This window comes from Microcaecilia unicolor, chromosome 10 (genome assembly GCF_901765095.1).
Source record: "Microcaecilia unicolor chromosome 10, aMicUni1.1, whole genome shotgun sequence".
NCBI classification, from domain to species: domain Eukaryota; kingdom Metazoa; phylum Chordata; class Amphibia; order Gymnophiona; family Siphonopidae; genus Microcaecilia; species Microcaecilia unicolor.
This window is the reverse complement of record NC_044040.1, coordinates 127,680,650-127,697,944: the sequence shown is the minus strand read 5'-3', so window position 1 is coordinate 127,697,944 and position 17,295 is coordinate 127,680,650. Positions and strand designations below refer to the sequence as shown.

The window sequence follows — 17,295 nt, the reverse complement described above, 5'->3', positions numbered from 1 at the left end:
CTCTTCTCTCCCCTGCCCTCCCCTCCATCCATGTACATCTCCTTCCTCTTCCCTCCCCTCCATCCATGTCCAGCAACTCTCCTCTCTCCCCTGCCCTTTTTCCTCCATCCATCCATGTCCAGCAATTATCCTCTCTCCCCTGCCCTCCCCTCCTCTCCATGTCCAGCGATTTCTCTTCTCTCCCCTCCTCTCCCTGTCCAGAGATTCTCCTCTGCCCTCCCCCTATGTCCAATAATTCTCCTTTGACCCCCACCCTCCCCCCATCCATGTCCAGTGACTTCCCCAGCTCCCCCTTCCCAGCTCCCCCTTTTCAGTCCCTGAGTTCGTTCCTGTTACCACCCCTCTCAGCTGGACTGTAGTGATGTGCTCCCAGATACCTGATGTTTGTAGTCAGGACGAACATCCAGGGAACACACACTCACAGCCGAGGGAGTGGAACAAATAAACTAACCTCGTCCTTTACCTCTCAAACAATAAAGGAGGAAAGAAGCTAAATTTAGGATTTGTCCTGAACTGGAATAACCGCAACCTTCAGATTTGCAAATTCTCTTTTCTTTATTGCAGGGGCGTAGCCACGGGCGGGCCCGGGTGGCCTGGGCCCACCCAATTTCAGGTCAGGCCCGCCCAGCAGCAAAGTTCCTGACGGCGATTCCAGTTGCCAGCGATTCCCACACGCTGCCTGCCAGTGCTGGCTGCCGCTCAATCTCCTTGCGCTACTAAGCGCTAACCCGGAAGTCTCTCCTCTGCAGGAGAGACTTCCGGGTTAGCGCTTAGTAGCGCGAGGAGATTGTTGAGCGGCAGCCGGCATGTGGGAATCGCTGCGACTGGAATCGCCATCAGGAGCTTTGCTGCTGGGCGGGCCTGCAAGGAGGGTGAGATGCTGCAGCTGCACGGGGGGGGGGGGGGGGGGGAGAAGATGTTGCATGGGGGAGGGAAGACGGGAGGACACAGCAGCTGCACAGGGGGAAGGTAAGATGGAAAGATGAGGCTTGGTTGGTGAGTGAGGGAGATGCAGCAAAGGGGTGGAGGGGTGAGGAAGGGAGAAGTCTTGGCTGTGTATGAGGTGGAGGGGAGGAACACATGCTGCATACAGAGGGGATAGGTGGGGAGGGGGAGAAATGGTAGGCAATAGGGGTGGAGAGGAGGGAGAAATGGTGGAGGGCGGAGCAGAGAAAATTTTGTGCCCACCCACTTGGGCTCAGGCCAACCCAAAACTGGCTGTCTGGCTACGCCACTGCTTTATTGAATACAAATGCAAGCAAATTTTCATTCAAATAAACTCTAATTCACAATTAATGTGTGGCTTAATAGAACTGCAATAACATATTCAACATTCAATTGTACTTTTACATGTATACCCTTAACTTTTTCTGTTTTTTGCAACAAAATCACCTAAAAAGGCAGAAAAGAACCTTTTCAGATAAATATTTAAATTGTCTTTTAATCAAAATCAGATATTTGTTTTAATACTCTTTCCTTGCTATTGATGTCAGAATTTGAGTCTTTATGGGTATTATGGATGTTTCTGCAGGGATCTCACTTGAACCCAGAACACTTAGGCAAGTCAGAAAAACATGGATTTTTTTTATATTTGATGTTGTTCTGTTCTTTAGTTTTCCCTTAAAATGTTGTAAACCAAAAAAAACACTATCCAGCTTATAATCGAAAGAGAAAACGCCTATATTTCAACCCAAATCGGGAGATGGGCGTTTTTCTCGCAAAGGCGCCCAAATCGGTATAATCGAAAGCCGATTTGGGCATTTCCAACTGCACTCCATCACGGAAACTAATAAAGTTGATGGGGGCGTGTTGGAGGCGTGTCAGAGGCGGGACTGGGGCGTGGTTATCAACCGAGGAGAGATGGGCGTCTGTAGCTGATAATCGAAAAAAAAGGCGTTTTTACCGCGATTTTGGGGTCACTTTTTGGACCCTTTTTTTTCACGAACAAGTCCCAAAAAGTGCCCCAACTGCCCAGATGACCATTGGAGGGAATCGGGGATGACGTCCCCGGACTCTCCCAGTTGTCACTAACCCCCTCCCACCAAAAAAAAACCCCACTTTAAAAACTTTTTTCCCAGCCTGTATGCCAGCCTCAAATGCCGTACCCACCTCCATGACAGCAGAATGTGTTCGATCCTCTCACAGCCTTTCCCTGGGTCAGATGTGGCTCTCGGGTGCACTACAGGGTCACATCAGCATTGCATTTTGGTGAGTGTAGGGTATTGGGCTCTGTGATTTCATTAGCTTGTGTTGCAGTCTCACGATGTTGGTAGTTGGTAGGCTCTTCTCCCATGGTGCTTTTCCCCTGCCTACTGGGTCAGAGTGTGCCCTGTTGTGTTTTCTGTTGTAGTCCATGCGGTAGTGGCCATTTTTGTAAGCCAGTTTTAGTTCCCTTTCCTGTGTTAGCCACGTTAGACAACTTAGTTCTTACTTTGAATGTGGCTGAAAGAGGGCATTGTACAGCATTCTGCCACCTCTGACCTACTGCTAATCTCAGTACCAGGGAGACTCGTTGCCAGTGGGGCACAACCTCTGCAGTTAACTGTGAGTAAACGTGCTTATTCAATAAAGGACGTTTTCGGAGAGATTAGTCTTCAGGTGTCAACTGGTGTGCCAATGTTATACAGCAGCAACAAGTCCTAGAGGCCTGCATGTATGCAGGTCCCTGGAGCACTTTTAGTGGGTACCGCAGTGCACTTCAGCCAGGTGGACCCAGGCCCATTCCCCCCCCCCCACCTACAACACTTGTGCTGGTAAATGGGAGGCCTTCAAAACCCACTGTACCCACATGTAGGTGCCCCCTTCACCCCTAAGAGCTATGGTAGTGTTGTACATTTGTGGGTAGTGGGTTCTGGGGGAGGGGGTTGGGAGCTCAGCACCAGTGGTAAGGGAGCTATGCATGTGGGAGCTTTTTCTGAAGTCCACCGCACTGACCTAGGGTGCCCAGTTAGTGTCCTGGCATATCAGGGGGGCCAGTGTACTATGAATCGTGGCCCGTCCCACGACCAAATGGCTCGGATTAGGAAGTTTTTGAGCTGGGCGTTTTTAGTTTCCATTATCGCTAAAAAAAAAAACGCCCAGCTCAAAAATGTACATTTTTTTCGAAAATACGGTTTGGCCCGCCCCTTTCACGGACCCGTTCTCGGAGATAAACGCCCATGGAGATAGGCGTTTGCGTTCGATTATGCCCCTACACATGTCCTTCAACACCTTTTGCAATGTCACTTAGCTGTGCTTGAATTTATTTAAGTGAGGTCTTTCTTGCGTTGGAGCTCAGCCGGAACCCTTCAGAGGATAATTCACCCATCTCTTCTCCCTAAACCTCACTTATAAAGAAAATAATCAGGGAAGCAAAACCTCTGACTCCACTCTGGTGACAATTAATCAGTTCTCAATACTGTGGCCAAACTCTCTAATTGAAATAAAATAAGTTAAAGGAGTACTCACTTCACAGCCTATTTCTCACTGTTAATTCCCTATTATAAACTGTTGCAGAAGAAGGCTTTTGCACTGCATTCAGGGATCTCACACAGTAACCCATTCCATATTCAAATAGTAATACAACATTCCATCTCACAGACTTCACATAAAAACATAACATTTCCCTGCACAGCTATCAGATCAATCTGGAGAATACAGCACACTCATACAAAAGCAGTGCTTAATCTACCACCTGACAAACTTTGCACTGAACTCAGAGCACTCACAAACAACACACCTTTCCCCACAGACACAGCCTAATAGCTTCTTTCTCCAAATAACAGATTCACCTTCAATTTCCCCTTAATCCCCCTTTAAATTCTAGCACATTTCTTTCCCTGACACCCTTATAGTTTCTCTCACTTAGTATAATTACTAACAGAAATCACAGTCTCCCACACTCCTGTGTTTTTCCCTATTCTAAAAAAGAGTAGGCAGCCATGTGTCCACTTAATACCTTAGCATACAGACTCTCATTCCACAAAATTATAACTCACTTTTTATCTCTTGGAACCCAGTTCTATCTCTGAAACACCCTTCACACTCACCACAGCTCACTTTTAATATCAAAGTACCCCTTTTTCAATGTCACATTTTACTTTAAACTCATAAATATACTTTTATTTCTTACATTTCACACACACAGCATACGTTTCTCTCCCAGTCATTCCCTGCTCTCGTCTTCAGTTCACTCAGCAGTCTCTCTGGCAACTCACCCCCCCTAGAGGAACATCTGACATCACTCAACCAATCAGCTTGTCAGCTAAAGACTGGTTTTTTTCTCTGATCTGTTTTAGAATCTTGGCTGTCCCTTCCCCCCATAAAAGTTACTGCAAAACTTCTTATATAGAGAGTTTCAAAGTGAATATTAACCTGACTTGTACCTAAAAGAGCAAGGAACATTTTATAGTACAATCCCCACTTAATCATGGTTTATTTCTTGAAAAATAAAGCCATATTTAAGAAACATCTCACACTTTCTTCAGCTAACTCCATTAAAAATTCCCAAACTAACTTTAAACCTTTTCCAGCCAGCAGCATCCACCAAAACCCTGGAACAACCCCCCCCCCCCCACCCCACCCCCAGAGCCCCAGGAAAAAAACATTTAATATATGTTACCATATATACATTCCTCCTCTCCATCAGTGTCCAGCAACTCTCTATTCTCCCCTGCTCTCTCCTCCATCCATGAGAGCAAATGTCCTCTCCCCTGCCCCCTCCATTCCATCTGTCCAGCAATTCTCCTCACTCCTCTGCCTTCCCCTCCATGTCCAGCAATTTCTGTCCCCTTCCCTTCCAGCGATGAGAGAAGACAGCAAGCAGGCTCGCGTCACCTCCAGCCTTTCCCTTCCCTCACAGACAGTATCCCGCCTTCCTTGATGATGTATTTCCTGTTTCTGCAAGGGCGGGACACTGACTGTGAGGGAAGGGAAAATCTGGAGGCAAGCCTGCTTGCTGTTCTGCTCTTCACTGTCGTTGCTGCTGAAAATAAAAGATTTAAACGCGCGGGGGGAGGCAGGAAGGAATGGAGAAGAGGGCTGTCGGGGAGAGGAGGGCGGGAAGTAGGGACCTAGAGCATGTTGTGCCGGTTCAGCATCTATCCCAGTATCCTGTTCCAACAGTGGCCAACCCAGGTCACAAGCACCTAGCAGAAACCCAAATTGTGACAATATTCCACTCTACCAATCTAATACAGAATAGGGAGCCACAAAAAAAAACCCACCAACAACAAAATTGAAATAGAGACCCCCCCCCCCCCCCCCACACACACACACACACACACACTCTCTGTCTAAGGAAGCCAGACTATAAACAATGCAATGCTAGTAGAAAAGAGACAGAAATGCATTTCCTCTTGTACATTTTACAAAGCAGGTACATCTCAGTCCTTACAAAGTATTAAATAAAATTTTCTACCTTTGTTGTCTGGGAATTTGGCTGGTCCCAGTCTTTTTTCCATATTCCATGAGTCAGCCTTACAAATTATTTTCCAGGCCGGCCTTTCCATTTCTTCTCTCACCTCTTCTCTTCTTCCTTTTCTTCTCTACATCTGTTTGGCACTGAACTTGCATTTTACGACCCCACTATCAATAGCTGTGTATAGAGCTGCCACGTGATCCAGTTCCAGAAGAGAGATTCTTCAACCAGTGCTAGTGTGAACTCACATCCCAAATTCATATGGGATTTGCAGTCCCTGATTCTATCCATCAAAATCTGTGCTGCAGTACATCCAAAATGACTTAAGAAAATGCACTTGGATCCCTCTACTGTTGTTTGAACATTTATTTTCTCATTTGCTTTGGTCCTGCTGTCTCGTTTCTGTTTTTTCCTCTGTTTCTTCTGCTATTACAGGGTCTTTTGCCCATCTGATTTCTTCTGTCTCCAAGTGCACCACCTTCTTTCCTCTGCACCACTATTTGTCCTGTCCAGCATCTCCCTTCTGTGTCCCTTGTCCCTATCCTACCTCAACTTCAGCATCTGCCATTTCTGTTTCCCCATCTCCCCCCTTTTTCAGCACAAGCCTACCTGGTCTCCTCATCTCCCCCTTTTCTAGCATCTGCCATCCAGGTGTCCCCATCTCACCCTTTTCTAGCATTGCCCTGTGTCCCCATCTTCCCCCTTTTTCCAGCACTACCCCTATGTTACCATCTTCTCCCTTTTCCAGCATTACTTCTTTGTCCACATCTCACCTCTTTTTCACCATTGTCCCCATATCTCCATTCCTCCTTCCAGTGGTGCCCCTCTGTATCCCTATCCCCCCCCCCCTCTTTTCAGTAGTGCCCCTGTGTCCCCATTTCTTAATTTTCCAGCACTGCCTCTTTGAGTTCCAATGTTCCTCTCCTCTCCCTGTCCAGTATTGACCCTGTGTCCTTTTTCCCTCCCTGCTCCAGCATTTACCCTTCTCTCTCCCCATGTTAACCTTCTTCCCCGTCTCTTTCAGTGCTCCCCATCCTCCTTGGGGCCACAAATCTCCCTGGCCTGCTCCCATGGTCCATCCTCTGGCAGCTCCAAGGAGGTTTAATAGACAGGAGGCCAAGTGGCATCAAAATGTTGAAACCAATTAGGCCAATCTCACTTTCCCCTTCCCCACGCAGCTGTCACTGCTGTACTCTCAAAACAAAGCAAGCAAACCTATGAGCTGCTGCATCTACGTTGTCACTCTTTATTGTTAAAAAAATCCTTTATCCTACACCTACAGCAGAAACTAAAGTCCAATATACTCTACCTACTACCATTTTCCATAGAGTTTATTGGACTTTAGTTTCTGCTGTATGTCAGAATTGCTATCAAAAATACTATTCCATTATGTAGCTTCCCACTATTCCATAACTTGTGAGGTAGTTGTGTCCATCAAGCAGCAGGTGGAGGTAGAGAACTGAAAATGAGCTGAGACATATCTCTCTTAGCATCTAGTCAAGCTCTTTAATATTTATCGCCAGCAGGTGAATGGACACACTTTCAGCCTCTGGCTCTGAGTGACTTGCTCCTGGTCCAGTTGGTCAGCTGGTCCTCAGTTAAGCTTTGAGAGTGACTTGAGTCTGCAGTTATATCTGTAGATCTATAGATCCTTGTCTCTGGTGCCCTGCAAATTTACTTCTTCCTCTCCCTTCGCCTCTCCCCTGTTTCCTATAGAGCTTTCCTTTTCCAGCACAACAACCTTAACAAAAAAAAAAAAAAGGAGACAGGTTTGCAAATAAAGAGGTTTACTGGAGAGAGTGGGACAGAGTGTCAGTCCTGTTCTTTCTCATCTTGTGTAAGACTTGTGGAGACTGTGAGCTTAGGGGGATTGGAGCAGCTTAAGTCCGACTGAAGTTTGATTCAGAACTTACCTGGAGGTCGCAGCACGATGTCAGACTCTGATTCAGCTGCTTCCCACGTGGCGCTGCGCCGTCCCGCGTCGAAGAACAGCCCGTCGAAAGAACTAGCTCGCTGTTTGGATGCACTCCGCGAGGAAATAAAAGCTTCCAAAGTGGAAATTTTGGAGCATGTGGACGCCATAAGTTTGGACCTTAAGAGCTAGGAGGGCGAGTTGAAACCCTAGAAGAACGCGTGGATGAGCAAGAGGAACAACATGGCGCACTGGGGAATGCAGATTACTCAGCTGCAGGAAACAAGCTGAGGACTTTAAATACAAGCTGGACGACCTGGAAAACAGGGGAAGGAGGCACAATTTGAGGTTTCGTGGGGTCCCAGAGGATGGCAATGTGGAAAATGTCCAGACCATGGTGCGAGCCTTATGTGAAAAGATAATGGGAGAGACCTGGGATCCGGCTGAGGCGACCATGGATCGAGCACATAGAGTGCAGGGCATACAAGGAAATGATATGGCAGAAAGCAAGGCGGCTTCCAGCACTGGTCTTCAATGACGCACAGGTCTCGGTGTTTCAGAATCTCTCACTGTTCACGTTGACACAGCGGCGTGCTATGAAGCCAGTGATTGAGATCCTGATAAGGAAAAAATTGCTTACTAATGGGCCTTTCCATTTGCTATCTGCTTTGAAAATCAAGGGCAAGCATTGTAGAAGTCGGAAGGTGGCAGATGCGTGGAGGAGCCTATACGAGGCGGGCCTGACTGCGGTGGAAACGGTGCCTACGGGGGTGGCTCCCACGACCAAGGCACGCTTACAGAAGTGGAAGAGGGTCCCGCAGAAAGCGAAAACATCAAGAACCATAACGTGACTGTATTAACAAGACTATGTTGCTTAATTACATGTTCCTCTCTTTCATTGCATGGTGCTGTTGTGTTGATGGCTTAGAACTTCTATGCAGAATATAGTTTAAATGGTGGGTGGGGGTGATTAGTAATTGTGTAGTAATAAGGGGTAGGTGTGTGTTTATATGGTGGGGAGAAGCCTGGGTGGTATTTGCTCTGGGGGTTGCTTTTCTCTAGTATCCCATGTGGCGCTTACGGGCGCTGCTTGGTGGAAGAACCAGAGGGGGGAGGGAGTGGGGGTAGAGAGGAGGGAGGGGGTGGGCTAAGGGGAGGAGGGGAGTTAGGTAAGGGGGATGGGACCCTACACTTGTCACGTACCTTTCTACGAATATATGGCCTAGCATGTGAATCCTAAATGGCAGATTATAAATTTTCAGTTACAATATAAAAGGGCTAAATTCTCCATACAAACGACATGCTTTACTGCGTGAGTTGTGCCTGGCGAAACCACATGTGTTTTTTCTGCAAGAAACCCATCTTTTACGAAAGCATGAGGGGCTAATAGTCTCAAAGCAATACCCAAAGGTGGCCTGTGCTTCTGATACAACAGGAGCTAAAAAAAGAGGGGTTGCTATCCTGTTTCATAAAGATGTTAATGTGCAAATATTACACCAGAGAAGGGACAAAGAAGGGAGATTTCTACTTTTGCATGTAATGCTGGAGCAGGAGGAATTTACATTGGTTTGTGTATATGCACCCAATGAGAAGCAGGAGCGTTTTTTCTTGCGACTTCAAAGGGAGATGCAGACCTTTGTCAGGGGTAGAGTGCTGGTGGCGGGAGATTTCAATGCCACTATGCAACCTGGTTTGGACCGGTCATCTCCTCCTGCTCCGGTAGATCATAAGCTTTCTCAGGTTTTGAAAAATCTCGTGGATGGGGTGGGTTTGTACGATGTGTGGAGGTTGGGCAACCCTAGAGGGAGAGATTATACTTATTACTCCCAGGTACATCTCACGTATTCCAGATTGGATTATATTTTCCTTGATAAATCATTGTCAGAGGGGGGGGAGATTCCTCCATAGGGTGTATTACTATCTCGGATCATGCTCCAGTCTGGACGACTGTCCCCTCTTTGAGGGAGGAGGCTAGAGAAAAGAGATGGACTTTTAATAATAACTTATTACATGACCCAGAGGTTCGGGCCAGCTTTCTTCCAGTCTTGAAAGAATATTTTGAACTTAATTGGGACTCTGGACCGCCAGTTGATATAGTGTGGGATGCCTTTAAAGCTGTCTCGAGAGGGCATTTTATAAAACATGCAAGTATAAACGCCCGAGCTCACAGAACACGCTTGAAGCAATGTATGGAGCAGGTGGGTGCTTTGGAGGTTAGATACAGGGCGTCTGGCTCTGTGTCTGATTATCGAAAGCTACAAGCGATGCGGTTGGAAATTGCAGCCTTACATGAGGCAAGTCTGAAATTTGTGCATGCAAGGTTGAATCAGGTTTACTACGAGTGTACCAATAAACCTGGAAGGTTGCTGGCCTCCAAATTAAGAAAAATGAGATCTGACCGACACATTTTGAGGGTAAGGGATGCCAAAGGAGCCATGATACACAAATCAGCACAGATCAGAGACCGTTTTGCCAAATATTATGAGTTATTATATAAAGCGGATGCTGCTGTACAGATTGGGGACATTGATGACTATCTGGCGAACAGGAACTTGCCGACTCTGTCCGATTTACAGCGGGGAGAACTTGAAGCGCCTGTGCGGGTGGATGAGGACATTAGGGTTATCAAAGCATTACCGACGGGTAAGGGTGCCGGGTTTAGACGGGTTTACAAATGAGTTTTACAAGGCATATGTGTTTGAATTAGCGCCTTATTTGACGATGATCATTAACTCAGTGAGAGAAGGGGCTCCCTTTCCCAAGACTATGATGGAGGCCTGGGTGGCGGTCATACCAAAGCCTGGTAAGGATAATACTGATTGTGCCTCTTATAGACCCATATCGATACTCAATACAGATGTTAAAATATTGGCAAAGATATTGGCAAACCGGTTGGGGCATATGCTCCCCGGCTTAGTTCACCCGGATCAGGTGGGCTTCGTAGCAAAGAGGCAGGCAACGGATAATGTACGCCGTACGATGGACCTAGTGTATGCAGCTCAGACAAAACACCGGCCCTTGGTGTTGCTTGGGTTGGACGCGGAAAAAGCATTTGACCGGGTACACTGGGGGTACTTGGATAAGGTTCTACACAGGGTGGGGATAGGTCAGATTTTCAGAACATGGATCCGAGCACTGTACTCTTCGCCTCAGGCGTGTGTGAGAGTAAACGGTGGAACCTCGGCTCCTTCATGCTTGGACGAGGAACTAGACAGGGATGCCCACTGTCCCCTTTATTATTTGATCTGGCAATGGAGCCCTTGGCGGCAGCTATTAGGGAAAATGATGACATCTCTGGAGTGATGGTGGGAACTCATGAATACAAAATCGCCTTGTTTGCGGACGATGTGCTCTTGTCCCTCACAAATCCTTTGATTTCCCTTCCTTAATGAAGGAGCTTGAGGACTATACCAGGATCTCAGGTTATAAACTCAATGCTAGCAAGTCAGTGGGATTAGCTGTAGATGTACCACAGGATGTGATGGACTCCTTGCAGACGACCTTCACCTTTAAGTGGGCAAGCAGTGCTTTAAGCTACCTGGGGGTGAAGATTCCAGGGGATTTGTCGGAGCTGTTTACCGTTAATTACCCGGTTCTTAAGAGAGAGGTTCAAGGAGATTTGGACAGATGGCAGTCTATGGGTCTATCCTGGTTCAGGCGGATCGCCGCGATTAAAATGAACATTCTGCCGCGTTTTTTATACCTATTTCAAGTCCTCCCATTGCGGCTGCCTCGGTCTTTCTTGTCTGGATTGCAGGACATGCTGATTAGATTTGTCTGGAATCGGAAACGACCGAGGCTGCCCCGGGCTTTGTCTGTACAGGTCTAAACGGGAGGGAGGGCTAGGAGTGCCCAACTTGTATTGTACTATTGTGCGGCGCAGGCTAGAGCGGCTGTAGATTGGTTTAGAACAGAAGATTTCAAATTGTGGGTTAATCTTGAGCAAGAACTGACGGGTTCTAGGTCCTTAGGGCACTTGATGTGGCTGGCGAGTAAATATAGAGGACGGTAGACAGGTTCCCATCAACAGTTCAGGCCACATTTTACTATTGGGACCTTCTGTTCCCAGAACGTCAGCCTCCAGTATCTGGCTTGGCCCCAATAGTGGATAATCCCTTGTTTGAGCTGGGTATTGGTAACAACATTTTTTGCAGGTGGGCAGAGGCTGGATTGGATATGCTGGGGCAGGTGCATATAGGCGAGAATCTCATACCCTTTGACACCTTGATGGAAGATTTTGGGCTCCGGCCCAGTGATCGCTTTGCCTATTTACAGTTGTCACATTTCTGAAAGGGCCAAAGTATATAGCTTGCATGCGTCGCGAAGTACACCCACTAGAGGAGGCGTGTGTAGCTTTGAAGGGTACGCGTGGACTGATCTCCTTCCTTTATAGATATCAGGTAGCAAATGCTAAACCTTCTGTTTTACACAGGAGGAGATGGGAGCAGGAGCTACAGTTTACCCTATCAGACACAAAATGGCAGTTTCTGGAAAAGAGGATCTTGAGATCCTCATTAGCCGGTGGCGCTGCAAGAGAATGCTATTAAGGTTTTCTACCGATGGTACTTGACACCGGTACGGTTACATCACATGTATGCCAACGTGTCAAGGGAGTGTTGGAGGAATTGTGGGGAAGTGGGAACTATGGGTCACATATGGTGGTCATGCCGCAAGGCACAGGCATATTGGAGAGGAGTACAGAATCGCTTGCAGGTGTGGCTGGGACGTTCTGTACAGTGGCAATCCCTTAGTTTTCGTACTGGGACAGAGACCGGATGGCTGTACATCTGATCAGTGGCTATTGATAAGGGACTCTTTGCATGCAGCTCGGTTAAACCTAGCACAGCACTGGAAGTCACCGATAGTCCCCTCATTGGTGCGATGGATAACAAAACTGCACTATATGTGAGATGGAGAGATTAACTGCAGAAAAGCGAAAAACTAAGACTACATGGGCAAGGATTTGGGAACCATTTTTAAAGGGAAATTTGAGATGAAAGGTGTGTACAAGTGACGGAGGGCGGTGGGGGATGTGGGAGAGAGAGGGACGAGATAGTAGGTGAGGGGAAGTGTACTTGGGGGGGGATTTATTATACACTAAAATGGAAAAAATTTGAAGTTGAAATAGTTTTGGTTTAAGCATTTTTGTTTGCTGGTGTCTAGTTATGTTCAGACTTATGGATGTGATTCGGTATAAGTGTCATATATTGCTATGTACTGAGCTGCATGACTATTGTACTGGTTAAACAATTCTCAATAAACACTTCCATAAATCAAAAAAACAAAACAAAAGCGATCTGCATGAAACAAAATATTTATTTTGATTTTGATTTATAAAACTACTTGCCCCTGAAACACGTTCAAAACAGAATAATCCCTTTGTGTATCTAAAAGGTAAACATCTACAAAACAGATGAAGATGTGATTCCATGTGCCACAATGAAAGGAGAGTTTAATTCTACTTCCATTTAATTTCAGTATATTCTATCACCTTTATAACACCAGGCTTCCGAAGGCAGATTACAACTATAGTTAAGATGAAACCATCAGGAAACAGGATAGCCTCACTGCACAAACTATAGAGTTATAATTGCAGTTTCTACCAGCTACAATAATTTTTGAAGCTGTTTTAGTGATAGTCAATTGTTATTTCTTTTCTCCTCCACATTTTAAGATGGAGCAACATTAAAGAATGACAAGGTGGATGCAGCACCTCTTAAGTTTGCTTGCTTTGTTTTGAGTGGGAGAGGAGGGGGTGGAAAGTGGAAACAGATTACAAATTGGCTTCCTTCCTTACCTTGCCTACAGTGGACTAGATAGGTTCACTTCCACTCTGGTCTTGGGCAGCGCTTTCTCCCTTCTCCATCCCCTCCTGAGCTTTGCATCTTTCTCCATCTCTTCTGCCCACTCTCCCCATCCGCATGGTCTGGTTACTTTTACTGCCCCGAAGCGCCGTTCTCCCTCCAGCACCGGCGATTCCCATAGTCAGCCTTCTGACAGCGTACATCGTCGGGGCCTCTCCTCAGGCGCGTCCCACCTACTCTGCAACTTCTTGTTTTCCGCAGAGGCAGAACGCACCTGAGGAGAGGCCCCGACGACGCACGCTGTCAGAAGGCTGACTATGGGAATCGCCAGTGCTGGAGGGAGAACGGCACTTCGGGGCAGTAAAGTAACCAGACACGCGGATGGGGAGAGCGGGCAGAAGAGGCAGGAAAATATTGGAGCCTCGCTTGGGAGAGGGCAGAAAAAAATATTGGCAAGAGGCGCATAGGCGCCATTTTTTCTACAAACCTGTTTTGGGGGAGCAACTGCTCCCCCTGCGCCCCACCTAGCTACTGGTTTCTCCCACCTCTCAGCACCACGCCTCCTCCACTGCCTTCATGTGCTGGGCAGGGCAACCTTTGAATTCTCCCACTCCATGGTAGCTGGCTCCTCTCCCTTGGGCAGCTCTAGTGGCAGGCTCCTTCCCTCCTCCACATACTCCATGGAATCTCTCTCTTCATTCGTTTCCCATCCCTCCTGGTGACTGACAGCCTCCAGGAAATCTGCTTCTCACAGCTGGGGGAATTATATACTGATGTGAAGCCAAGGAAACTGAGCTTCATCCTTCCCTCACCCTCTAGTGGGGAAGGGAGTAACAGGCTCACCCTGCCTCGAGCCATTGCTCCCCCTGCTGGGGACTGGGAATCCATTCCATCTTTTTAGGACTACTCTCCTCACTCATCCTTGCAAGGACTTCTGGGACCCATAGTTCTGGGCTCAACTGCTTCACTGGGGAGTCTCTGGGGCTTGCCTTGTCACAATATATGTTTCTAAATGATGTTTCTAAACTTTCCCCAATGTCCCAACTTATGTATCAGTCTTTCATAGTAGAGCACTGGAGGCATCTTATATACAGTGGTGGAAATAAGTATTTGATCCCTTGCTGATTTTGTAAGTTTGCCCACTGACAAAGACATGAGCAGCCCATAATTGAAGGGTAGGTTATTGGTAACAGTGAGAGATTAGCACATCACAAATTAAATCCGGAATGGGTGGGCATGTCAAAAATCTATGCACGTTGTTATAGAATACACCCTGTTCATGCATAATTTAGGCATCAGCATGTACACCAAGTTTTACTTGGCATAACTGCCTGTGACTACATTTAGTTGCACGGATGGGCGCTCTGCATATTCTATAAACCGTGTGGAAAATTAGGCTTATTCTATAAAGTACGCCTAAATTTAGGCGTACTTTATAGAATACGCCTAGGCATATTTCATTTCAGTGCCAATTTTTAGGCATGATACATAGAATCTAGTCCTGAATGGCTAAATTTATCCTTATAAGTGGCCCAAATTTCCATGTAAGAAAAAGCATTGATGTGTTGTCATTGCTTGTATTGACCTGCTTGTATTTAAAGGTTTGCTGCAACAAAGGTAATAGTTGACTGGAAATACTTTGCATGTTTCTGCTAGTATAGAATATGTTATTATTCTCTTTACACAGATCCAGAAGGTAATGCCCAGTAATACATTCTATTTCTCCATCCTACGCAATCCAGTTCACCTCATGGAGTCTTCATTTGATTACTACAAAGGAATTCCAGCCTTCCTCAGAGCTAAAAACTCTTGATGAGTTTCTTGACCAGCCTTTAAAATACTATAAAATATCTGACAATATAGTAATTTTGCTAAGAACATAATGACTTTTGACTTCGGTTTTAAACAACAATGTCAAATTCTCAGCCAAACGTGTTCACCAAAACATTGTGGTAATTGAGGCTACATTTGACCTTGTATTGATGGCAGAGTACTTTGATGAATCTATGATTCTGTTGAAGGAGGCTTTGTGCTGGAAATTGGATGATGTGGTGTCCTTTCCTCTCAATAGCAGAGATAAAAAGACCAAGGTTCCTCTTTCAAAAAACAGTATAGAGAAGATCAAGAACTGGAACAGACTAGATTGGGCACTCTATATTCACTTCAATAGGACTTTCTGGGAGAGGATTGACCAAACTCTTGGAAGGGAACAGATGCAACAAGAAGTGAACAAACTACGTAAGAGACGGGAAGAGCTGGCTAGAATATGCCTAGAAGGTGGGAGCATGGTGGGGTCCAAAGCAAATTAAAGATTTGTCACTAGCACCAATGCAATTTGGAATAGTCCCCCATCCTTGGCTATAACCTCAGAACAGGACTGGATGAAGTAACCAAAAAACTGTGTCAAACTTTAATCACCCCAGAAGTCCAGTACAGTAAATTCTTGTACATCAGGCAATTTCCCGAGAAACAAGTGAATTACAGGAGCACATAACTGCTAAGGGGTTGATTTTCAAACAATCTAACCTATTTTCAGAGGTTAAAACAGAGTTGAGAGCTGCTCTGAGGACCTATATACTAAAACTCATACTTTTGTTTTAATGTATGCATTAAAATTTTACATGTGCACATAAAACATGGCCATGGCTCTATTATGCAACATCCTATTATGAATTCACACTTGGATTTTGGCATCCCCAATGCTAATGGTCCAAAGTGAAAAGCTGAGTTAACATAGGAAATTTTATAACTTTGACCTCCCCCCCCTCCAATCAAGATATTCCTCCACTAAGCTAACTCCCAATTAAAGGCAATCCCCTATCAAATAATGGCCCTCCCCATTTCATCAAAGCCAGAACTTCTCGCAAGACACCCACTATTAAAGCCAGATTTCCCTCCATGATAATGATATCAGCCAAAATTCCCAGCCCAACCTTCCAGAATGATTCATTACCATTCTGGAGCATCCCAGTCCTCATCAGCAGAAAGTATGTGAGAGCTCCTGCGGACGAGGTTCTCACATACTTTCTGCTGATGAGGACTGGGATACCAGTAGAACAACTCTCACTTTCTTCCTACCAGTAAAACTGGGACCCTCTGGAATGGTGAAAATTTATTCTGTACAGGTAGGGAAAGAGTTGAGAGCTTAGCCTTTCCTTGATCGGAGGGTCTAGACTGAGGAGGGGTTCTGGCCTTGATAAGAATTACCTTTGATAGAGACTTGGGATGCACTACTTTGAGATGTCTTGATCATGGTATACCCAAACCTAAAACCTGGGAAGAAATATCAAAAAGCAGTAACAGTTCAGAACTGCAAATAGAAACTGGTGTAATCAAGTATTGTATTTTTGGGTGAGCATTCTTCTACTGCACTAGTTCTAAATCCTGAAGATTGGTTGGCAAAGGCTGGCTTAACCCCTGTTTACATTAAAAGTGTGTTTGAAGGAAAATGCCTTCCAGAATAAGTGTGGTATATGTTGTGATGTAGGTTGGATAATTGAATCCTGCTATTCCCCACTGTAAGAGGGAGGGAGTGCTCTGAGAAGAGGAAGCAGTGGATTTTTTTTCTTAAAAATAGTAAAGCTCCTTATTAAAAAAAAAATCCTAACAGAAGTGTCAGTAAATGGCCAGAATTAGTCACAGGTAAAAGGCTAAAGTAAGTTTTAGCTTAGTGACTGCAAAGGCTAGTTTGATGGATCAGTCTCCCATGCTTACTGTACCTTTCACTTCCTCCAATCCCAATTTAGTGTACATGCTAAGGTCTTAATACATACCCATTATTCAAGGAGTATACTAAGGCGGCGGTAAGCCCAACACAGGCTTACCGTGCGCCAATCCAGAACTAACATTGGCCCCAACGCAGGCACCAGCAGTAGTTCCACCCCCAGCACGCAGCATTTCCGGTGCTAGCGGAAATATTTGAAAAATATTTCCGCAGGGGGTTACCTCAGTGGGTAGCGGTAAGTGCTCCCACCCTCATGGCCACGCAGTAAGTACAATCTTACCACATGTCCATTTATTTTTTTCAGCCTTTTTACCTGCTGCAGTAAAAAGGGCCTCAGCGCACGGCAAAAATGGCCACTGCCGCTAGCACAGGGCCCTTTTACCACAGCTTAGTAAAACAGCCCCTAAATGGCCATAGTGTGAGCACAGCATGGTGTGCAACTATTGGAAATCTGCAA

The 17,295-nt window shown here is 46.0% G+C and overlaps 1 pseudogene; it reads left to right on the top strand.

Annotated features, from left to right (window-relative positions):
- Nucleotides 1–16,957, top strand: part of LOC115478330 — a 62,773-nt pseudogene extending 45,816 nt beyond the window's left edge.
- Nucleotides 16,958–17,295: the final 338 nt, after the last annotated feature.